The sequence below is a fragment of the Rhinoderma darwinii genome, chromosome 1, assembly GCF_050947455.1.
Source record: "Rhinoderma darwinii isolate aRhiDar2 chromosome 1, aRhiDar2.hap1, whole genome shotgun sequence".
Lineage (NCBI taxonomy): Eukaryota > Metazoa > Chordata > Amphibia > Anura > Rhinodermatidae > Rhinoderma > Rhinoderma darwinii.
This window is the reverse complement of record NC_134687.1, coordinates 222,948,561-222,962,270: the sequence shown is the minus strand read 5'-3', so window position 1 is coordinate 222,962,270 and position 13,710 is coordinate 222,948,561. Positions and strand designations below refer to the sequence as shown.

Sequence of the window (13,710 nt, the reverse complement as noted above, 5' to 3'; positions counted from 1 at the left end):
AGTGGCGTCGCGCTGTAGCAGCCATAGCGGCAGCTAGCGGAGCCTCCGGCCATGGTGGGGGCCTGTGCCGGCGGGCGACACGGGCCCCCTCATGCTGCGGGCACCGTAGCAGCCGCTACGGCTGCTATAGCAGTAGTTACGCCACAGGTTGTAATGATATTGTATACTGGTGCAAGTTTTACAGTGGTGACGTTAGTGCCAAGCTCCTGTCGATTATGATCCAGGAGTCAAGAGCAAATGATGGTTTGATGTCTGGTGTCAATGGCTGGTCATGTGGTTCTAACCTTGTTGCCAAGGTGGAGTAATGCTATTACAATAGAGTCTGCAGATGGTGAGCTACATTTAGGTTGAATGAGGGCAGCTGCATGGGGAACCCTGCTGTAAATATTATACAAAATAAAAAAGACAATGTCAATGTGACCCAGGTTAGAGCAACAAAAAAGCCAAAATGTTAACTCATTGCAAAACAGTTTTAGTATATCATGCACCTTTTATTGTAACGTTTATTTGTTTTATCCACTCTTCCTATAAAAATCATTTTCAGTTATAATCATTAATTATTATTCTATATATTGTATGTATAAGGCATAGTCTTAATATCCTACCATTGTTTTTTACTTACTTCGCCTTTTTCTTAACCCTGCTTTGGGGCCAGACAATTTAATGTACTGGTTGTCAGTTTCAATAGAATGTTAACAACTATCAGTAGTTAGGGCAGGTTTTATACAAAATGAGGCAAAAACGAAAACAGGGACCCACCATGCACTCACCATTTAAAAAAAAAAAGAAAAAATACCCACATTTTCATATTAAATTAGTTCCATATAGTGCCAAATAATACAAACCACACAATATAACAATTTGGTGCGCTGATAATGATGCCATACAATGTCTAAATAGTGCCTCCATAGAGTATCCAACTAATCTTACCATATAATGCCAACATAACACTGTCATATATTTTCCGCACAATACTGTCATTTAATGTACAAATAAAACTGCCATTTAGTGTCCAACTGATAATACCATACAATGCTTATATAGTATAGCAGTTAAAAGTAAAGTTCCTGGTGGTCTAGGGCAGTATAAGGCTTAACAGTGAAGTCCCTGGTGATCTAGGGCAGTGAAGGAATTACTTGCTAGTCACCTCTCCAGGCTCCAAAAATGTCCTGCTGTAACAAAAGCACATGAGCGCTCTGACTACTGGAACTGACAGTGCAGTGAAATTTTTTTCCTCTCCATATTCATGTTGCTCCTAGCCCTAAGTAATTGGGTCCCTGGGCAATTGCACAATTTGCCATCCCTAAAACTGGTACAGTCAGTGCTCCTTTAAAGTTATGATATGTCCTCTGCATTGATGTTATTAAGGTAATAACCACATTAAGTCCTGATGTTGTAAAATGCAGCAGATGTACTATAAGGAGTTGAAGTCCCGATGATGCTTTAATGCGGTACTAGAAGATCATAAAGATAAAAAAAAAAAGCCTTACTAATGTCCATTGTGTTCTAGATCTACACCGTTTCCTTACTCTGGTTCTGGATGAGAGGAAAGGGGGTGGATAGACCAGGGAGGGCTATTGGTATAACAGAACCTATGGTTTGAGGGCAGAGCTGTCAATCTTACTGACTCAAGTATCATCCCACCCACAGTAATCTGCTCAGCAGTATAAACAATGGGAGCAACACAGCAGTGGCCAAAACAGAATGAACAATTTTTTTTTTTAATATAGTATCCCATAGTATATATGTTTTCAGATGTTAAACTCTACCACTATACAATGCATAGTAAGGCATAAACAATTGAGCTGATATAAATAGATATGTTTTATCCAATTCACTACATTGAGTTTTATCATGTATCACAAACTTAAATTAAAATGACTCTATCATGACTGTCGCATCCCTATCTTATCCGTTTGTAAGTGTCAGAGCAGGAGGACAAGGGAATGTCATCATTGACCTTCCATTGTTTGACGAAAGCAATGACACCATAAAATGTTTACCATTTTTATGTTAACCATCCCTCATTTAATAATACAAAGTTGGCAAAGCAGACATCTACAATTGGAACTTTAGTACAATATTCATTGCTATGGACATATCATAGGTTTATAAGAAAATATTCAATGTGACCGCTAGTATGTCCAATGAGGGTGATTAAAAATATATACATCAACATAGATATTATTTATCCAATTCCTTTGTTGGTGCCCAATTTTCCTTTTAATGTCACTAGAGACACAAGGGGACAGTTTTCACCACCGTTTTCTATTTAGACTGGTTATGTTATTCATTATATCCATCTGATGTGAACTAGCTGCCATCATAGCCCTTCTTTTCCTCAGATGAGTTGACTGAATAACTCTTTTCCGATGCGGATTTACCGAGCTGGAACTGAACTCGTCTATAGGAAACAAACGGACCTAAAAACTCAACCCACAGGACAAAACTTCAAGTATTTCATGTCTTGCCAGATCGGTGCTTTTAAGGCCGCTCCTGAGTTATAAGCTAGGAATAGGCTGCCAGTTCACTTGAAATCTTATCATGGTAACATTTGGATGGAGTCACAGTGCCCAGAAAGTGATCCCATAAATTTTAACTTTGGGCTGAACGTCTTCTCCTCTAGACCTATTTTGAAATACTACTCTGTTACAATGCCAGAGGATAAGAGTGGACTGAAGAAGGATATAGCCCTCCAAATATGGTACTGTGCTGTTCAAAGATGATAGCAGGAATGTTGCTTTTGCCTTAGAGCCTGATAGCTATGGGGCACTCTGCCAAACAAATGAGGTCATTTTACTTGAGCTTTTAAAGATGTTAGCGCAATAATGCTTTAGTTCTCCACAACAACCCCTTCATGGCGTGCTCCGAGGCTGCCATCTGTGTATGCGCTGTTCAGATATCCCCAGGTTTATGGATCATATTCCCTTCTGCTTTTCATTATTGTGGTGCACAACCAGTCGGAGTAGCTTAGAAAGGTAGCCATGTCATGTCTCCTGTCACTAAAAGCATACATTTATTAAATGTTGAAGTAAAGTTATTGGGACCTTATTATGGAAAATGAATGCAATATGCTGTACCTTTCACATTACAGAATGGTATTTATACAAGCAGCGACCATAAAGGAACGCTCAGGTTTCTTAATAAATCTGGAGGTGGTGATAGGCAGTTTAATCAATAACAGAAAAGCGGATCTTGTTGCCCATAGCAACCATATAAAGTGCAGCTTTAATTTTTCCACAGTTTAAGATGCAAACTAGGCTCTGATTGGTTGCTATTGGCAACATGGACAGTTTTTAGTGAGGGAGTTTTGATAAACTGAGTTAATAGAGGGGGATCCTCTTTTTCAGGATATTTTTCAGGATCCTCATTCTAGAATCGAGAGAAATTACAAAGAGCGTCTCTCTGGGCACTGTGTAATGCTTAATTTACCCTGTGGTGGCGCTGCAATAAAATGTAAGGCTGGGTTCACACTGAGTTTTTTGCAGGAGGAAATTCTGCCTCAAAATTCCGTTTGGAAGTTTGAGGCAGATTTTCCTCTGCCTGCACGCTGATTTTCGCTGCGTTTTTCGCCCGCGGCCATTAAGCGCCACGGGCATAAAACGCCGCGATATACGCTTTCACTGCCTCACATTGATGTCAATGGGAGGTCAGAGGCGTAATCGCGCGAAGATAAGGCATGTCCCTTCTTTCTCCCGCGAGCCGGTTTTACAGCTCGCGGGAGAAAACCGCCTCTGCCTCCCATTGAAATCAATGGGAGGCATTTTCGGCTGGTTTTTGGCGAGTTTTGCGGCGCGGCTTCCGCGTCAAAAAATGTGTCAAAACACTCTGTGAACCCAGCCTTACTCTTACTGCCAGGTTTCCCCAAAGATTATAGCCGATTGCTGGGGGTTCCAGCAGGGTACACTTTATAATCTGCGTATTGCCAAGGGACCTTTCTTTCAAGTATTGCCCAAAGCAGACAACCCCCCCCCCCCTCTAATGTAATAAACTCTGTACAGGTAATTGTGCAAAATCAGAAATCTGTAGTGTGTCTAGGCTTCTGTGTATAGAACAATCATCCTAAATTCTGCACTTACTGTGGCCAGAGCATGTATGTTGTCAGTCTTCATATTTATATCAGCCAAGGCGTCGGCAGGGGAGACTGTTTGCGTGACAGATTTTGTTGAAGACTGAGATTTCGTTATATTGGTCTGAATGTGGGTTTTTCTGCAGCAGATGTGTGGATTTCTGCACGGTCCACTCAGATGAATGGAACTGATTCTCAGTAGCAGAAAATGTCTGCAACAAAATGGAATGCACACTTATTATCTATTAGGAAGCAGCGACTATAAACTTATTGTAGAGAAGTATGAAGATATGCAAAGATATATTTTCTGCTTAGCAGATATTTTTTTACTGTTAGCTGTTAAATGGAAGGAATCATCTAAAAAAATTAAATGTTATTCAAAACAGTGTAGACTGAAACAGGGTCAGCAGAGGAAGGATTTAAAGGCTATATCCCCCCTCGCAACTAATTTTTTCAATTGCACCAATGCCTCTAAAATGAGAGCTGAATGAAGTTTTCTTTCTACAGCTCCTACACAGATTATGCATCTACTGTTCATTGTAACAGACACTCAAACCCCGTATAGTCTGATTCTGTATTAATAACTTCTTCCATTTGTCCCCTATTTTATGCTAAAATACGTTTTGTAGGTTAGCAAGAAGTAAACAACATATGAAAGGGAGAATGACTGTAGGACACAAGGTTTGTTTGTTGTCTGTTTCCATGGTGATGCATAGTCTGCCTAGGTACTGTAGAAACAAATTGGTAGGACATTTAGGGCATGACCAGACGTGGCGGAATTGCTCTGGAATTCCGCTGCAGACAGTCCGCAGCGGAAATCCGCAGTGTACACGTTTCTCCATTGCCTTCCACAGCTTTTTGGTAGGGTTCGGTTACACATTACGGACAATTTGGTGTCCGCAGCATACAATGGTTGTTGCGGACGTGTCGCGGACTTCTTGCGGACTCATTGCGGAATTTCTCCATTGACTTCAATGGAGAGTCAAAATTCCGCAATGAAGTCCGCAGATGTCATGTACATGTTATGTGTGCTGCGGAGCGTATTGGTTTTACTAACATGACATTTCTTCATTCTGCCTGGACCTATGTATTTCTAGGTCTACAGCCAGACTGAGGAAGTCAATGGGGCTCCCGTAATTACGGGTGACTACGTGTGTGCACCCGTAATTACGGGAGCATTGCTAGGCGATGTCAGTAAATAGTCACTATCCAGGGTGCTGAAAGAGTTAAGCGATCGGCAGTAACTGTTTCAGCACCCTGGACAGTGACTATCGATCACAATATACATCAACCTGTAAAAAAAAATAGAAGTTCAGAACTCTCTGCTTCTTGCTCCAGTCCAGCCTCCCGGGATGATGTTTCAGTCCAAGTGACGGCTGCAGCCAATCACAGGCTGCAGCGGTCACATGGACTGCCACGTCATCCAGGGAGGTCGGGCTGGATAGCGAAAGAGGGACGCGTCACCAAGACAACGGCCGGGTAAGTATGAATTTATTTTTACTTTTACTAGGGAAAGGCCTGTGCCTTCTCTCTATCCTGCACTGATAGAGAGAAGGGAAGCCCTCTTCCCCTCAATACGCAATGGCTAGTCCGCATCAATTTAATGCCCATTTTAGGCAAAGCCGCAACAGAATCTGCAACGCAGATTCTGTGCGGCATTGATGCGGACAGTGGCGGAAGAACTCCGCCACGTCTGGGCATGCCCTTATAATAAAGATCTATTAAGTTGAATATTTTTTTATTGTAGTGGCATTGAGACTATAAAAAAAAATTGGTGGACATAGCCTTTAATGACAGCTTTATTGATCTGCTAGAGACCTATTTAAGGAGGCTCTGTCACCAGATTATAAGTACTATCTCCTACATAATCTATTCTGCGCTGTAATGTAGATAACAACAGTGGTTTTTATTTTAAAAAAACTATAATTTTTTAGCAAGTTATGAGCAATTTTAGGTTAATGCTAATTCGTTTCTTAATAGACAACTGGGCGTGTTTTAACTATTTACCAACTGGGAGTTGTACAGAGAAGTGTACGATGCTGACCAATCAGTGACCAATCAGCGTCATCCACTTCAATGAGAAGTGTATGACACTGATTGGTCACTGATTGGTTAGCGTCATACACGCCTCTTTACAACGCCCAGTTGGTAAAAAGTAAAAACACACCCAGTTGTCTATTAAGAAACTAATTAGCATAAATCTAAAATTGCTCATAACTTGCTAAAAAATGATCGTTTTTCAAAATAAAAACCACTGCTGTTATCTACATTACAGCGCCGATCAGAGTATGTAGGAGACAGGCCACTTATAATCTGTTGACAGAGCCTATTTAAGACCGGATAGTATCACTATGCACACAGATAAGACTCTGTATGCATCTCCGCCGTCACTCCCAAGTCTCAGAGGGAGGGGGCTGTACTTTCTGGAGACTGTAATAATCTATAAAAAAAAGTTTTGTCGATTGACTCCCATTAATTTTACCTGCAATAAAGCACACACATCCTGCTTAACTGTATATATGGACAATGCTGGAATGGGGGTATGTCTTTCCAATAAAAAATAAATACCTACAACATTTAAACATTTCATAAATTCGTGCTTTAGGCCCTGGTGCCCAGAGTAAAATGTCACCTTTTGGAATGCTACATTCTAAAGGTGATTTTTTTTATTTCTTAGTCTACCCCCCAATTATTTTTTTTAAGGCCTCAAAACTGCAGACATAGCGATATAGGTGAGGAGAAGGGCATTGTAAACATACCTCTTGTCTTGGTCATGCAAGTTGAAAGCCGACGTTTGATTCCACTAGCCCGGCTGTCGCAAGTGCTTCTCTCTGCTCTGAGTGATGGCTCTAGCAGTCAATCCGGGGATCGATAAAGCCATCACTTAGAGCAGAGGGGCGGGGCTGTCAATATGCAGTGCAGGAGCACTTGCACTTGAAGTGCCCGCCGTAGTGGCACTTGTAATGTTTTCTTGGTCATGCATCTAGCATGACTGAGACAAAAGGTATGTTTACAGTGCTCTCCCCCTCCCCTGTATTGGTTTGTCAGCAGTTTTGAGGCCTCAAATCTGCTGACAAATTCCCTTTAAGATAGTTTGTTCAATAAATAATATTTACCTTTAAAAATGAATCATTTAACTCTCCCGTCATTAGCGATGCCAAATATGTGTACATTGTATAATGTGTGACCCTGAAATTGCCGAAAACAAAAACCTTAATTTAGTTTTACATGTATCTCCCTTTCTTAAACTTAGCATCTGAGCCCCTTCTGCCCAGGGTATCCCTGTGACGTCATTAATGCTGCCGCATTTACTGCAAGTGGCTTCTGCATTCAGGGACATATTGCTAAATATGAGCTCTGTGTTCAGCAGTTTTTAGTGACAGGGAATTGATTATTTCATCATACTGAATTGGGTAGACAGTGTGACAGCTGCATCCTGCCAATGTCACTGTGTGCAGAAGCACGTAGTGCCATCAAAGGCAGAAAGTAAATTAACAGGCTTCTGGCACAATTAGCCTATGAATTTACATGGGTGGGCGGGAAGCAGGGCCGGCCTTAGGTTGGATGGTGCCCTGTGCGGGATTCTCTATTGATGCCCTCCACAAACAAAGAAAAATTAACCACATATATATATATAGACATACATAAGTATTGCCGGGTATTATAACAACGATCCAACAATTGGATCTTCAAGTCCCTAGATTTAAAAAAGTTGAAAAAGTTACAAAAAAATGTACAAAAGTAAATAATAAAATTAAAAATCAACCTTTTTTCCCTTATAAAGTCCTTTTATTATTAGAAAAAATTAAAAAAAGAAATAAACTATGCATAATTTGTATCGCCGCGTCCGTAACGGCCTGAACTATAAAAATATAATGTCATTTATACCGCACGGTGACCGCCATAAAAACAATTATAAAAAACCTATACCGGAATCGCTATTTTTAGACACTTTAGCACCCAAAAAATTTAATAAATAGGGATCAGAAAGTCACATGTACCCAAAGATTGTACCAATAAAAACTACAGTTTGTTCCGCAAAAAACAAGCCCTCACACAGCTTTCTTGATGGAAAAATAAAAAAGTTGTGGCAACACAAAAACAAAATAATTTTTTTAAAACCGTGAATTTATCATGCAAACACCGTAAAACATAAAAAAAACTATATACATATGGTATCGCCGTAGTTGCATCGACCCACAGGATAAAATGCTCACTATACCCTTAGATAAATTATTTTTAGGGCTGTAGTTTCCCAAATGGGGCCTCTTCTGGTGGGTGTCCACTGATTTGGCCCCGCAGTGGCTTTGCAAATGCGACATGACACCCGAAAACCAATCCAGCAAACTTGAGCTCCAAAAGCCAAATAACGCTCCTTCCCTTCTGAGCCCTACCGTGTGTCCAAACTGCCGTTTCTTACTACATATGGAGTAATGCCGTAATCAGGAGAAATAGCTTTACAAATCTTGGGGCGCTTTTTCTTCTTTATTCCTTGTAAAAATTGAACATTTCTACATTTTATTGGAAAAAATGTAGATTTTTATTTTTACGAACTAATTTCACTCAATTCAGCAACAAACACTCACTATACCCCTTCATGAATTCCTTGAGGGGTGTAGTTTGCCAAATTGTGTCGTTTTGGGGGTGTTTCCACTATTTTGGCCTTACAAGACCTCTTCAAACCTGACATGGTGCCTAAAATATATTCTAATAAAAAGGAGGCCCCAAAATCCACTAGGTGATCCTTTGCGTCTGAGGCCTGTGCTTCAGTCCATTAGCACACTAGGGTCACATGTGGGATATTTCTAAAAACTGCAGTATCTGGGCAATAAATATGGAGTTGCGTTTCTCTGGTAAACCTTTTGTGTACCAGAAAAAAATGGATTAAAATGGATTTTCTGACAAAAAAAAGAAATTTCTAAATTTCCCCTCTACTTTGCTTTAATTCCTGTGAAACACCTAAAGGGTTAAGAAACTTTCTAAATGGTGTTTTGAAAACTTTGAGGAGTGCAGTTTTTTAAATTGGGTGACTTATGGGGGTTTCTATTATATAAGGCCCTCAAAGCCACTTCAGAAGTGAACTGGTACCTATAAAAATAGGTTTTGGAAATTTTCTTGAAAATGTTTGAAATTGCTGCTAAAGTTCTAAGCCTTGTAACGTCCTAGAAAAAAAAAAGGATGTTGAAAAAATGATGCCAACGTAAAGTAGACATATGGGAAATGTTAATTAGTAACTATTTTGTGTGGTATTGCTATCTGTTTAACAAGCAGATACATTTAAATTTAGAAAAATGCATCCACAAGGCCAAAACAGGCTTAGTCCTAAAGGGGTTATAGAACCTTTTCCCCTGAATAAAAAGAAAATACCAGAAGTGGTAACAGTGTCCACATTGGTTGTCACCCAGTTTTACCAAAAATAAATTGTTTCCAGGCATATCGTCTACAAACGGTTACATGAGTGTTTGTATGCCCGGAGGTCTGCAATATTTATCCTGTTGCCTGTTGCCCGGGACACAGAATATTGTGTTTGAACACTGTGGTGCCTGGGGCGTAGCTAAAGGCTCATGGGCCCTAGTGCAAGAATTCAGCTTGGGCCTCCCTACACCTCCCCAACACCACCAGACCCCTGACCGTGCCTATGCCCAGCCACCTTGCCAAAAAGCCTCCATGGATGCCCCCACAGTCTAATGCCCCCCATAGCTGCCTACACAGTATAATGCCTCCACACAGTATAATGCCCCCCATAGCTGCCCCCACTCGGTATAATGCCCCCGATAGCTGCCCCCATACAGTATAATGCCCCCAATAGCTGCTCCACACTGTATAATGCCCCCATAGCTGCCCCCATACAGTATAATGCCCCAATAGCTGGCCCATATAGTATAATGCCCCTATAGCTGCCCCCACAGTACAATGCCTCCCATAGCTGCCCCCTAACAGTATAATGCCCCCATAGCTGCCCTCACACAGTATAATGCCCCCCATAGCTGCCCTCACACAGTATAATGCCCCCCATAGCTGCCCCCAAACAGTATAATGCCACCAAAGCTGCCCCACACAGTATAATGCGCCCCTTAGCTCCCCCACACAGTATAATGCACCCCCATAGCTGCCACAAACAGTATAATGCCCCCAATAGCTGTCCTCACACCGTATAATGCCCCCAATAGCTTCCTCCCCACAGTATAATGACCCCATATGTGCCCTCAAAGTCTAATGCCCTCCATAGTTGCCTCCACAGTATAATGCCCCCACACAGTATAATGCCCCCCATAGCTGCCCCCACACAGTTTAATGCCCCCATAGATGCCCCCACACAGTTTAATGCCCCCATAGATGCCCTCACACAGTATAATGCCCCCCCATAGCTGCCCCCAAACAGTATAATGCCCCCAAAGCTGCCCCCACACAGTATAATGCCCCCCTTAGCTCCCCCCACACAGTATAATGCACTCCATAGCTGCCCCAAACAGTATAATGCCCCCAATAGCTGTCCTCACACAGTATAATGCCCCCAATAGCTTCCTCCACACACAGTATAATGCCCTCATGGATACCTCCACAGTATAATGCACCCCATAGCTGTCCCCCCCATGGTATAATGCCCCCATATCAGCTCCCCACACAGTATAGTGCCCCAATATCAGCTCCCCACACAGTATAATGCCCCCATATCAGCTCCCCACGCAGTATAATGCCCCATATCAGCTCCCCACACAATATAATGGATCCATATCCGCTCCCCATCCAGTATAATGCCCCCATATCAGCTCCCCATACAGTATAATGCCACCATATCTGCTCTCCATATAGTATAATGCCCCCATATCAGCTTCCCCTACTGCGTCCTGAGGATGCAAATACAGAGGTAGCTGAGACCTCGGTGAGTGGCTCGCGACCCCCTGATGTCTTCACACGACCCCCATGTATTGTGCAGTTTGCAGTGGAGAAAGGAGAGGGGGGACCTGTAATGTAAAGTACCCCCTCTCCTCTCTCCACCGCAAACACAGATAGTAAAACATAGCTCACATGGAGTCTTCCAGGGTTTTCCGCACCGGCTCTTCCACACTGGCTGGAACGCCCCTCACGTAATGTCACAGTCACATGGTACGCTGAGTGTACCGTGTGTCTATGATGTCAAATGAGCCCGGCCCATTACCAGGAAGTTCCAGCGTCACGGCACAGAGAATCATTAGCACGCTGAGTGGCAACGGGGGCCCCCAGGCTTAGGGGCCCGGTCGTAACTGCGACCACTGTGACCCCTATAGCTATGTCACTAAGTGGTGCTGTGAACTGTTTACAGAAAAGTCCTGGTTTAGTCTTCAGCGTGACTCACAAGTATCTTCATCTGAAAAAAACTGTGGTGTGGGAAGGCATCATGTTGGATTCACGCAAATTCCTCCATGTGTTCAAACTGGGAACCCTAGCGTCCCATACACAAATATCATCCTACAACATTATGTCTGTCTGACAATGTATGCCCACAAATAGCTACCATAGTAGACGAACACCTGGAAATAAAGGATATCAGGTGCTTAGAGTGGCCAGAGAGTTCCCGGATGTATACCCTATTGAATACTCATGGGAAACATTAGATCAACATTTGGGAGGAAGTCAAACACCTCCTAGGACTTTTCCAGGGGCTCATTATGGCATTAGTTCAAGAGTTGGACTCTACACTTCAAGCACTGCTAGACAATCTTGTCAGCCCACTGAACTACATGCATTGCTATGCGGGCTGATCACACCTTTTGTGCACCACCAGAAATTGGTGATATGGCATGAATTTGTGTCCTTAGATTTGTTTTCTCCAAGTACCACAGCATTTATCTACCTTCTAAAAACATAGTTATAGGTTAACTGCATTCCTATTAAATTAGCTATACTGAGTATGCGATATAAGGAAATTGTATAATGAGCCGTATAGGCCACAAGACTGGTAAGTGATTGCAATCTGTGTACAGTTCTGTGGAATATAAAACAATGGGAAATAAATGTGTGATATGGAAACGCTTTGTTTTTTGTCAGACCTTATATAGTATTTTTATATAAAGGGTATGCTCTGAGCTTGTCTTTAAATCATCCCATACAAGGGCTTCTATGATAAGTAAAACCTGAGGCCTTTCTAGCCATTACACAATTTCCTTGTTACTGGTTTCATTAAGTTGTTCCCACACATCCTTCGGGGAACTACTTATTTAAATTGTTTGTTAATTGTCAGATGTTAAAAGATTTCTAAAAAACAGAACATTTAGTGTTCATTGTGTTGCTGATATGATGTGGTCAAAGTACACGAGTCTATTATCCTGTCATGTGGGGGGACAGTCATATTGTATCATTTGAAGTTCAGTAAGTTTTCTGGTAAGAAACAGTACAGAAATATGTCTCCCATAACATTTATTAAGCTCTCTATATAGCTTATTATTTCTTTATGTTCGATCCATACACTAGGAAAATCTCCTGATGTACAGCATGTGCTTAACGTAAAGTTCCGACATGTGCAACTGTATGCCATACAGTTACATACATTGACCATAGGCCTTCATTGTAAATAAAAATTACTGATGTATACCTCACCTGCCTGGCGGATGGCAAAAGGACACTCTTACGGCATTCGTCAAGCCCACATACGGATGTAGCCATCTTTATCTTGACTGTGATAACTTGCTTGCAGGGTGATATCACACAACAAAAGCCATTGAGGAAGTCAAGTGTAATGACGGGGTAAGGAGACAGACAGGTGAGCCCTAATCTACCCGCCACTCAGTCCCTGCCTACTTGCACGACCCGTCCTAGGCGACGGCGTACAACTGGGCGACGGTCCCTACGCTCAATATGTGCACGAGAGACAAACAGACAAGGGTACACAAAAGCTAAGGGAAATGGGGCAGTTGCCCACGGCAACACCGAGAGCAACAGGAGTAGTGAACAAGCCGAGTCAAACCAGGAGTGTACGAGGTACCAAACGCAGAGCAGGAGCGTAGTCAGTAAAGCCAGGGTCAAAATGAAGCTGAGGTCAATAGTAATAGCTGGAACAGCAGAGCCAGGAAACAAGAGAGAATCACAGGCAAAGACAAGAAGCAAATGAAGGTATATATAGACCGAGGGCGGGAGCTAGAACCGTCTGGCCAGGCTGTGATAGGTTCTCCCACTCCTCAGCCTACCAGCCTGATTGGTAGCAGATCGAGTCACTCTATCAGACCTAGGAGCAGATGCAGGCTGATTAACCACGGGCGTCGACACAGAAGCTGTGTTTGGCAGATCCTTTACATCAAGATAAAGGATCTTGCCACTGTGTATTTAATGTGTTAAAAGTCAAGATAAAGACGCTACATCTGTAGGTCTATGAATAAGTTTGACATATTCACCAGGAGCATTTCCTGGTGCATACGCTTAATATACACACCGGGTAGAAAAATTACTTTTAAACTAAAAATAACTAGTCGTGAAGTACTCAAACAATGCATTCTCTCTTATTATTGCTGTATTATATCTGAAAGACAAATGACTTTGTAGAATAGCAAGTTATGAAGACCGCTCCTGTAAATATGCCTTATTAGGTCTATGAGCCCTAGAGCTGCTGTGTGAGCGCGGCTCCCACTCCGGCGGACCCGGCCCGTCCATGCATCATCTGGATTGCC

General features: G+C 42.2%; 1 protein-coding gene across 2 annotated transcripts in view; it reads left to right on the top strand.

The window, feature by feature from the left end:
* The window catches only part of RBPMS (RNA binding protein, mRNA processing factor), a 243,956-nt gene that overhangs the window by 148,306 nt on the left and 81,940 nt on the right, over positions 1-13,710 (top strand). The window lies entirely within an intron of this gene.